We start from the raw sequence: 11362 nt of genomic DNA, 5'->3' as shown, positions 1-11362 counted from the left end.
CTTTCCCTAGCCTTTCCTTTTAACACTGGAACTCAGGGTCAACCAATGAGCTTGATTGGCAGAGATTAACACCGACAAAACCTTCTTCACACGGCACATAATTAGTTTCTGGACGTCTTTGCCAAAAGATGCATTGATGGCCACTGGCAAACCAGCCTGCTGTTGTGGTTTGAGTGTCAGACGATGATCAGGGAATTATTATCATCATATGGCAGTGTGCATAGTTTATCCAGGAGATCCTAAGATTGTCTGGCAGCCAGAAGTTCTAGCTCTTTTAGTGTTACGTACCACTAGGTACTGAACTAGACTTGTTTTTAAGGCAAGAGACATTTCAGAGGTGGTTTGCCATTGCCTGCCCCCTGCGTCCTCACCCTGGTATTCCTTGGAGGTCTCCCATCCAAATACTAGATGAGGCTGACACTGGTTAGCTTCCAAGATCTGACAAGACTGGGCTAGCCTGGACTATCCAGATCTCAGCTGATTAGGGAGATCTGGCCTATGATCGGCGAGGTTTGAATCCCCACCCTGACACAGAAGCTCGCTGGGTGACCTGGGGCCAGTCACGTGCTCTCAGCCTAGCCTGCCTCACAGAGTTGAGGTGAGGATAAAATGCAAAAGGTGAGAATGTGGTCAGCTATTTTGGGTCCCCATCGGGGAGCAAAGGGAGGGATCAATGAAATGAAATGAAATAAAGTGAACGAATCAAAGGTCCATCAATTGCTGTTAGCCATGATAGCTACATGGAGCCTCCATGGTCACAGACAGTGTACCTCTAACTATCAGTTGATATGCAGAGGTGTGAATTTTGGAGATGGTTTTTTTAATCTTACTTTTGTCTTCAGATGTTTTGTTTGTTTTTATTTAATTTGCTAGTGTACCTAGTTGAATTTCATTCATTCATTCATTCATTCATTCAATCATTCCCACCAGCAATGACTTATCCTCTTCCTCCTCCCTTCCATTTTTTTTCATCTCCTCTTTTGTACGCCTTTCCCCCTTCCTGGCCCTTCCACCCACCAAATCTTTGAGAGTAACAGCCCCCTAACGAGGGTGGGTGGGTTTGAACACCAGACAGGACTGGGGGAAGAACATCTCCCCTTCCTCCCCTGGGGCCTTGGATGCTCTTTCCCAAGACACATTGAAGTCTTACAGCATCATGGGAAATGTAGTCCTCAGCTTCTGAAACAGAACACAGTTTGGGGTTCAGTAATGTTTGTTCGTTTGTCATCCATTTAGAATTCGATAGACATCGCTGTCCTTGGGGACGAGAAATTGTTTCCCTTCATTAGAGTTGCCAACCTCCAGGGAGGACCTGGAAATCTAGAAGTGTAGCACGTAGGAAAGTTAGTAGGTGAGGAGCATGCAAGAAACAGAGAGGTTAAGAGATAAACCTGAGGAATTGATGGCCGTACATTCCTAAGTGTACTTCTTAGTCCATGCCTTTAACAGTGAGGCCCTCAACCCTAGATAAGAAGAATGAAACAAAGGGATAGAGGTGGGTGGAAGAGACAGAATGTCTTTGAAGATGGGGGCCCCACAAGATGCAACTTTTAAGTCCTGCAAGCCTAACCCAGGTGTCACTACTGAGGGCCAAGAATGTGGCTATTGACCTGATGGCACCATCTGGTGGAGACAGATAGGCATTACATTTATTTCCTTCCATACGTGATAAATTGTGGTGCCAGAATTGTTTCATACACTTAGCCAGAGACAATAGTTTGCTTATTTTAAAACACCCAGGAAAGATACGGAAAATCAAAATTAGGTTTCAACATATGTTTATGTGCAGGGGTCATTTCGTAGAAAAAGAGGTGCAGGAGCTCACTAGCATAACTCATTAGCATGACTCAGTTGCATATGCCACATCGCCGGAAGTGTGTCAGAAGGCAACACCCACCACTCAGGCTCCACTGGACTGTTTTGGATTGCGAGCTATTGGGGGGGGGACGTGCAGATCTGTCCTCGCAGAGGAGGGAGAGCTTGTATCTGAATAAAACTTGGTCTTAAAGGTGCCACTGGACTGTTTTGGACCGGGGGGCTGGGGGGGGCTCTGAAACTTACCTGGCTGCTTCTTGCTCTGACTGAGGGCTGCTGGGAGCAGGGGGTGGGGCATGTTGCAAGTGCCCGCCCCCTGGGCTCTTTACTGCCGGAGCTTCGCTCCTGTGTGCTCCTGCAGGAAATGACCCCTGATAAGCATTCAGATATGTTTAAAACTGCTTTAATTTGTTGTGGCTTCCTTTAAAGAATCAAGGGATTTCAGTGTGGCAAATACCATCAGGGGAGGGGGCATAATTCTCACGGGATTTCCCTCCCAAGAAAACCCTGGGGTTTTTCACTTGGTGGCTGAGCAGAGAACTCGTTGGTACTGATGGCTCACCCAGGGTTGCCATCTCTGGGTTGGGAAATTCCTGGATATTTGGGGGTGGAACCCGAGGAGAGACCTCAGCAAGGTATAATGCCATGGAGCGTACCCTACAAAACAGTCATTTTCTCCAGGGAAAACTGATCTCTGTAGTGTGGATATCAGCTGTAATTCGGGGTGGTCTCCTGGCCCCACCTGGAGGTTGGCAACCTTAGCCTTGGTCCATCACAAAACTACCATTTTGGGGCACTGTTGAATGGAAAGAAGAGACTGGTTTGAACTGGCTGAACTCTGCAGTTCAGAAAGGTTCAAGGGGGGGGGGCAATTCAAAATATCTTTTCCTTTTCTGAAACACGTCAATTTTAAAAAAAGACTCCTATCCTGTGGTTTCTTTCCAACTTAGACACATCTAGTCCTGTCTGGTATCATGAAGACAATTCTGTTCTATCCACTTCGGGATTGGACGTCAGTCATTCCAACATGCCATGGCTTAATGTGAGAATACGACAGATCTCGATAGTGCACCCTATGAATCTGAATAATTATGCCATCTTAGGATCAAACTACATATTACCATTTTCTTCCCTGTTAATTTAAAAAAGACTTTCCTAAATGTAGCCTCCAGGGCTACTTTTTCAAGGCGGCAAAGCGTTATGAAGGGGGTGCCTCTTGAAACCCCTCCCCACATTGGCAAACATCCTAGTTTGCTTTTATCCCCAGTAGGCAAATATTCGGAAGTCTGCCATTTCTCCAGGAGGGCTCCTTACCACTCTCCGGCCTTGTGTACATCTATGTTCATTAATGTTGCATAGCAACTGTATGTCACATTTTTATTGCAAAGATATTTATGTTGGTGCATTGGTTTATTGCTGTTTTCAACTTTGCAAATTGCCTTCATTTGTTCAAAAAAACACAGCATGTGTGTTTGTGTGTGAAGTGCCTTCAGGTTTCAGCCCGCTTATGGTGACTCAAGTGGCTCAAGTGCTTAAGACACTGAACTGCAGGCTGTGGATGGTCGGTAGTTCAGCAGTTCGAGACCCAAGTGTGCCGCATGATGGAGTGAGCTCCCATCTCTAGTTCCAGCTCCTGCCAACCTAGCAGTTCGAAAGCAAGAAATTGCAAGTAGATAAATAGGTAGCACTTCGGTGGGAAGGGAACAGCGTTCTGTGCGCCTTGGTGTTTAGTCATGCTGGCCATATGACCACGGAAACTTCTTCGGACAGTGCTGGCTCTTCGGCTTTGAAACGAAGGTGAGCACCGCAACCCTAGAGTCGGACTCGACTGGCTTTCAAGCAAGGGAACTTTTACCTCTACCTTTATGGTGACCCCATTGGGTTTTCTAGACAAATGAGTAAGCAGAGGTGGGTCGCCGTGGCCTTCCTCTGCGGAGCCTTCCTTGGTGGTCCCCCACCCAAGTACCAGCGCTGCTTAGCACCCGAGATCTGACAAGATCAGACTACACTGGACCATTCCACAATGCCAAAAATGTCGTATACAAATGCCTAAATAAATATTTATATCAAAATGAAGAGGCATACAGTTAAAAAAACCCAAAATGTAAAAATCTAATAAAATAATTGGTGTTTCCCCCACCCAAAGCAAGATAAACATGCAAAAATGGTATAATAAACCAACCCAAAGAAAATTCAAGCACAGCAGAGAGACTCCAATCAAGCATTAAAAACTTTGGCGTCTTTTATTTCACTCTTAACCCGTCGCTGAAAGGGTGATAATGTTAGCATCTTCAAGATCTTTCCATGGGAAGTATTCCACAAGCAGGGGACCACCACCCAAAAGCGTATTTTCACCCCCGTATGGCTGACAATGAATTTGTGGCTGGTGATTTCAACTGGGAACTTGCTCACAATATACACGTCTATATTACATCAGCTTAGCTATCGGTGGTGGTGTCATTAAATGACAGCTGGCTTATGGTGACCCAGTAAGGTTTGCAAAGCAAGAGAGGAATGGGGTTGGTTTGCCATTGCTTACCTCTGCATAGCAACCCTGGACTACCTTGGTGGACTCCCATCCAAATACTAACCAGGGCTAACCCTGCTTAGCTCCCAAGATCTGATGAGATCAGGCCAGCCTGAACCATCTTGGTCAGTCTTAGGAGGAGGAGGAAGAAGAAGAAGAAGAAGAAGAAGAAGAAGAAGAATTTCCCTTCCCTTCCCCACAACAGACACTCTGTGAGGTAGGTGGGGCTGAGAGAGCTCTTGACAGAAACGGCTCTTTTTCAAGAACAGCTCTTATCAGAGCTACGGCTTGCCCAAGGGTCATCCAGCCAGGTGCAAGTGGAGGAGTGGGGAATCAAACCCGGTTCTCCCAGGTTAGAGCCCGCGCACTTAACCACTACACCAAACTGGCTACACACTACACAGATTACAGCCTGCATGTTGACTTCCTGTCTACCTTCTCCACTTCATGCTGTCTCAGCACTTCCCCTGACTTTGAGTGGGGTTAATGCACAGCGAGTGTCCCTCCCTGATCCACTGTGTCACTCAGAGCACAGAAGTAGACGGCGGCATCTGTCAGGGTGACGTGGTGGAGGACGAGCGTGGTGGACTTCTTGTCTTTTGGGAAATGCACTGTGCTCTCTGGATTAGTGCTTCTTTCTTGGTAGCCCGAATATACCCCAGCGATATACTGAGGTCCTCGGCCAGAAAACTGTCGATACCACAGGACCTTTTCCGTGGTAATCGAAGAGAGGTTACAACTAAGATTGTACGAGGTTCGCTCCAAGGCTGTAGCTGATCCCGGCTGTTCGATCTTCTGAGATCTTCCCAGAATACCTGCAAGATTATTTTTTAAAGAAAGAGAGAGAGAGAGAAAGGTAGACATTCCACATGCATGTGATAGGCATACATGACAGTTGATATTCTGTATGTTCCTAAAAATAGGAACATAGGAGACATTTTAATGGATGGGATCCAACCAGGCTTTCCACTGGTGCCGAAAGGGAGGAGGGGTCCCCATTGACCTCCCTAAAAAGCATGCTGGGTTTGTGTAGCATTGCCAACCTCCAGATGGGACCTGGAGATGTTCCGGAATTGCAACTGATCTTCAGAATACAGAGATAAGTTCACCCGGAGAAAATGGCTGCTTTGGAGGGTGGGGCTCTGTGACATAAGATCACACTGAGGTCCCTCCCCTCCCCAAATCCCACCATCCTCGGGCCCCAAATCTCCAGGTATTCCCCAGTCTGGAGTTGGCAACTCTAAGGGCCAAAAGCCATGTAGGATAGGAGTGGTCGTAAGAGGGAGAACTGGGCAAGATTTAGTGGGGAAACCTGCCAGATCCCATTCATTGAATCAAATATGAAAAGTCATTCATCCCAATCTCCAATCCCCAAGCATACGTAGTTCCTAATGTCCCAGGAAGTAGGACATAGTGTTATTATGGTAACAGTAGTACACAATATTTAGGGGCATGTTTTGTAGGACTAGAAAGGTGGAAAGGTTCTTTATCTTGATCCCGTTCCAGTTTTTGACTCTGTGACGTTGTGCATCCTTTCTTGCCCAATGTATTTTTAAGCAAAGAGAGTTTCCAGCTGAGTCTGATGATACCCAAAGCCCACTTCTGAGAGCTTTCCGTCAGAATTCGTCTCAGGCGAATTTTTCTGTCTATTTCTCTGATTTTCGGCATGTGCAGAACTCTAGATTGGAAACCAGCAAGGGTTGCTGAATGAAATCAGGACCGTCAAGTAAAGTGAATATGTTTTTCCCCCACCCCAATTGATAAATAACAGCATTCATTCTTGAGTCACTGAATGTGCTGTGAACCTTCCTGCTGCACTCTGATACGTGCAAGTTTTTGCTCTGCGCCTCTCCTGGCCGGCCTCACTGTGTCACTCACGGCACAGAAGTAGATGGCGGCATCACTCAGTTGACTGGCAGCTTTCTTCATGTTGTAAGACTTTGAGGTTTTATCGTGGTCAGCGTCGAAGCCTTGGCGAGCCCCTTCTTCGGAGCCATCCCTACCCACCTCCCTCAGAAAGACCTTGGGAGGCTGGCCACGATGTTGAACATACCAGAATGGATAGACTTGCACAGACGACGTATAGCCACACCGGAGAAATATCGGCTGGCCTTGGGTGACAGTCAATGTGCCTTCTGATTGGTTGACTGACTGTCCAACACTCCCTTCTGTGGAGGAGAAAATGGCAGAAGGTTGGATGTCAGATGTTCAGGGTGGATGGTGGTCACCTCTTTCTCTGTGGCCCATGTGTGTGTTTGTGTTGAGTGTCATCAAGTCCCTCCCAATCTACGGAGACCTTATGAATTTATGACCTCCCAAACTATCTGTCATTAACAGCTTTGCTCAGGTCTTGCGACCTGAGGGCCAAGCCTCCCTTGATGCAGTCAATCCATGCCTTCTCATCATGTGACCAAGGTACGATAGTTAAATCATTTTAGCTTCTAGGAAGAGTTCGGGGTTGAACTCTTGGCTGTTAGCTCCTCACAGTTTCCTTCTACTGGTTCTGATTTCTGTTCTGTTTTCTTGTTCTGACACATCTACATCATTATTTCCTTAGAAATCCAGGATTTAGGTTATTTGGGGGGGAGGGGGTTAAAGTTAGGGAAAAGCGACTTTTTATCACTATTTCTCTTCATCCCCCACACAAATCTGTGTCCTGTATTGACACAATTGGGATGTGGAATGGTATGACATAGCCCAATCGGAAGCTGAGCAGGGTTGGTACTTGGATGGAGGACCACCAAAAAAGACATCTGCAGTGGAAGGCAATGACAAACCACCTCTGCCACTCATTTGCTTTGATGAAAGACCCTTAAGCCAGTTATGACTTGACAGCACATACATACATATCAACATCATCCATACATGTTCACCAGTATCGATAACATGTGGTACTCTAACAAAGGAGCATCTGATCTCTGAAACTAAAAGCTGAACGTGCAAGTTGGACCATCTGGAGAACATCCAAGACATACTGAATGCACACAAAGAGGGAAACGGAAGCATTCACTTACTTAAGACTGACAAGATGATCACAGCCAAGGCGTAAGAGAAGGACATGGTCCTCCCAGATGTAGCAGATGGAGACTCAAGAAGGACTGCAGAAGCAAAGAGGAGAATTTGTTTCAGATCAGCTTCTGAGCTTGCAGGGCCCCTCCTGCATGAGAAGATCTGACGAACTGCAATTGACTCCACCTCCTTTTGCATATATTTTAAAAAAAAATCCTTTAAGCCCCAAACTGGGGGAGGGTAGACTGAAGGATGTGGTTACCAGCCAGGCTCTCCTTGTGGGCGAAGTTTTCAAACATGATCAGCTTCTAAGGTAGAGCATGAGTGAGCATCCCAGAACATCTCCCCCTGGTGGCCAATAGCCACTGAGCCATATCAGACACAAAGGTTTTGGTATTAGGTCTAGTATTGGACTAGACTGTAAGGAAGGCCAAGCGCCGAAGAATAGATTCTTTTGAACTATGGTGCTGGAGAAGACTCTTGAGAGTCCCTTGGACTGCAAGAAGAACAAATCAGTCAATCCTCAAAGAAATCAACCCTGACTGTTCCCTGGAAGGCCAGATAATGAAACTGAAGCTCAAATACTTTGGCCACCCAATGAGAAGGGAGCACTCACTGGAGAAGACCCTGCTGCTGGGAAAGATTGAAGGTCAAAGAAGATGGGGACGGCAAAGGATGAGATGGTCAGACAGTGTCATAGATGCAACGGACATGAAGTTGAGCCAACTTCAGAGGACGGCGGAAGACCGGAAGGCCTGGCGTGAACTGGTCCATGGGGTCGCAAAGAGTCGGACTCGACTGTGCGACTGAACAACAACTAGTATCGGGTGTCCTGAGCAAAAGGAGGTGACAGCAAACCATTTCTGACTATCTCTTACCTTGAAAACCCTACGATGGCAAATGTATCTACTACCGTGGAATTACACAACTTTAAGTCTGACAACAGAGCCACCAAAGTTGTTCACGATTTTCTATTCCTTGGCTCCGTCATCAACCCAAAAGGAGCCTGCAACCACGAAATCCGAAGCCGACTGAGGCTGGGGAGGGCAGCCGTGAAGGAGCTAGAAAAGTTCCTTAAGTAAACAAGCAAGCAAGTGATTTGTGTAGTCTGGGGTTCAGCCGTAACTCCAGAACATCTCCAGCCCAGACCTGGAGGCTGGAAGTCCTAGGGGTAAAAACACTGAGGATCTGAAGGGTTAAGGTGTCAGACACCATCAGAGGTTTCTCATTCGCATAACATATTGTAAGATGCTTTGTCAGAAAAGCAATTGATAAATCAGATAGATAAGGTCCTTAAATAAACCAAGGCTTGTGATCTGACTGTGGGACTCAAGGACAGCAACTGTTTAGTTAGTGGTATTGGGAGGAAAAAGTAAGAAGCTCTGATCTTGACCACCCGGGGTAGCTCGATCTTGTCATCTTGTGAAGCTAAGCAGGGTCGGCCCTGGTTGGCACTTGGATGGGAGACCACCAAAGAACTCCAGGGTCCCTCCACAGAGGCAGGCAATAGCAAGCCACCTCTGAAGGTCTCTTGTTTTGACCTGAGTGGCCCCGGCTAGTCTGATCTCATTAGATCAGGAAAGCTAAGCAGGGTCAGCCCTGCTTATCATTTGGATGGGAGACCACCAAAGAACTCCAGGGTCCCTCCACAGAGGCAGGCAATAGCAAGCCACCTCTGAAGGTCTCTTGTTTTGACCTGAGTGGCCCCGGCTAGTCTGATCTCATTAGATCAGGAAAGCTAAGCAGGGTCAGCCCTGGTTTGTACTTGGGTGGGAGACCACCAAGGAAGAGCCTGATCTCATTAGATCTGAGTAGCTAACGGGCCCATAGCTACAGTGGGGCATCTCGGGGCTAGGCCCCCCGACTTGCTGGCAAGGCCCCCTGACTTCCCATCTAGCCCAGGGAATCATGGCCTTCTCCCCTGGATTAATTTGATCAACCAGTTCCCCCTAAGGAATTTAAATGCCCCCTGACTTTAAAAATCCTGGCTATGGGCCTGGAAGCTAAGAAGGGTCAGCCTCGGTTCATACTTGGGTGGAAGACCACCAAGGAAGAGCCCCATCTCATCAGATCTGGGAAGCTAAGCAGGGTCAGCCCCGGTTCATACTTGGGTGGGAGACCACCAAGGAAGAGCCCCATCTCATCAGATCTGGGAAGCTAAGCAGGGTCAGCCCCGGTTCATACTTGGGTGGGAGTCCACCAAGGAAGAGCCCCATCTCATCAGATCTGGGAAGCTATGCAGGGTCAGCCCCGGTTCATACTTGGGTGGAAGACCACCAAGGAAGAGCCCCATCTCATCAAATCTGGGAAGCTAAGCAGGGTCAGCCCTGGTTCGTACTTGGGTGGGAGACCACCAAGGAAGAGCCCCATCTCATCAGATCTGGGAAGCTAAGAAGGGTCAGCCCCGGTTCATACTTGGGTGGAAGACCACCAAGGAAGAGCCCCATCTCATCAGATCTGGGAAGCTAAGCAGGGTCAGCCCCGGTTCATACTTGGGTGGGAGTCCACCAAGGAAGAGCCCCATCTCATCAGATCTGGGAAGCTAAGCAGGGTCAGCCCTGGTTAGTACTTGGGTGGGAGTCCACCAAGGAAGAGCCCCATCTCATCAGATCTGGGAAGCTAAGCAGGGTCAGCCCTGGTTAGTACTTGGGTGGGAGACCACCAAGGAAGAGCCCCATCTCATCAGATCTGGGAAGCTAAGCAGGGTCAGCCCCGGTTCATACTTGGGTGGGAGACCACCAAGGAAGAGCCCCATCTCATCAGATCTGGGAAGCTAAGCAGGGTCAGCCCTGGTTCGTACTTGAGACCACCGAGGAAGTCCAGGGTTGCAATGCAGAGGCAGGCAAGGGCAAAACCACCTCTCTGTTTGTCTCGTGCCTTGAGAACCCCACAGGGTTGCAGTCTGCCAGCTGAGGCTTGGTGGAACGTCCCACCACCACAAAAAGGAGGAGAAAGGAGAGAAACTGTTCTAAATCATATTAGCAGAGCATCCATTTATTCACCTTGTGACATGCATGCAGGTTTCCTGGAAGCCACTCAGAGAAGAGGATGAAAGCACTCCTCTTGCATGTTTTGGTTCTGGTCCCCTTACACTTCCCACCACTGTGTCACTAGCAGCACAGTAATAGATGGCATCATCTTCCAACTCAACCTCATGGATGGTGAGGTTGGTAGACCTCCCAGGCTTGTCAATCTCCATCGTCAACCGTCCTTCCGTCCTAGTCGTGGTGTGTCCAGAGATGATTGAGTGCGGGGCTGTACCAACTTTGTGCTTGTACCAGAAGATCCTCTGATATGAAGTCAGCCCGTGGTTACATGAGATCTCTTCTGTGCCCCCCAAAGGTACGGAGACATCCGGCAAGTGAGAAATGATGTCTCTGCCTGGAGAGAACAAAACAGATTGTGATTTAGGTTATAACCTCCTTAGAAGCAAGGATTGGTCTACTTTTTGACCAACTCTTTAAGACTTTTAAATATATTTTAAAAATTGTAATAATCAATGAGAACATGCGAGAACTTTGATGAGAGCAAGAGGAAACTGCCCAGACATTCTTTCTAATAATAACCACTAAGGGTTTGTTTCGAATGATCGCCCCCACTTACATAAGAACAGTTGCCCAAGGAGGTGCCTCCACAGAACTCTCTGGGTCGAGATCATTCTGAAGGATGGGGATGGTTCATCTGGTGTTTGCTCCTCCTAGCAGGTGACTCTGAAATGTACAAGGAAAGCAAAGGTAGCTCCTTCCCCAGACTCGCATATTCTCCACTTCTTCTTCTTGTTTCCACTCCCCAGTGAAGGGTTTCTGTGGTTAGTTCAACACAGTCCTCAAAAACCACAGCTGGTGGATTGTCTTCTTCTGAAAATTAAATATACTCTAGCGCCCTCTAGTGGAAAAGAGTAAGAGTCTAGTAGTACCTTAAAGACTTAACAAAAATTTCTGGCAGGCGATGAGCTTTCGTGAGTCACGAAAACTCCTCCCCTGCCACAAATTTTGTTAGCCTTTAAGGTGC

This window comes from Gekko japonicus, unplaced genomic scaffold (genome assembly GCF_001447785.1).
Source record: "Gekko japonicus isolate JY-2015 unplaced genomic scaffold, Gekko_japonicus_V1.1 scaffold3863, whole genome shotgun sequence".
Lineage (NCBI taxonomy): Eukaryota > Metazoa > Chordata > Lepidosauria > Squamata > Gekkonidae > Gekko > Gekko japonicus.
Note: the sequence above shows the minus strand (reverse complement) of the source record.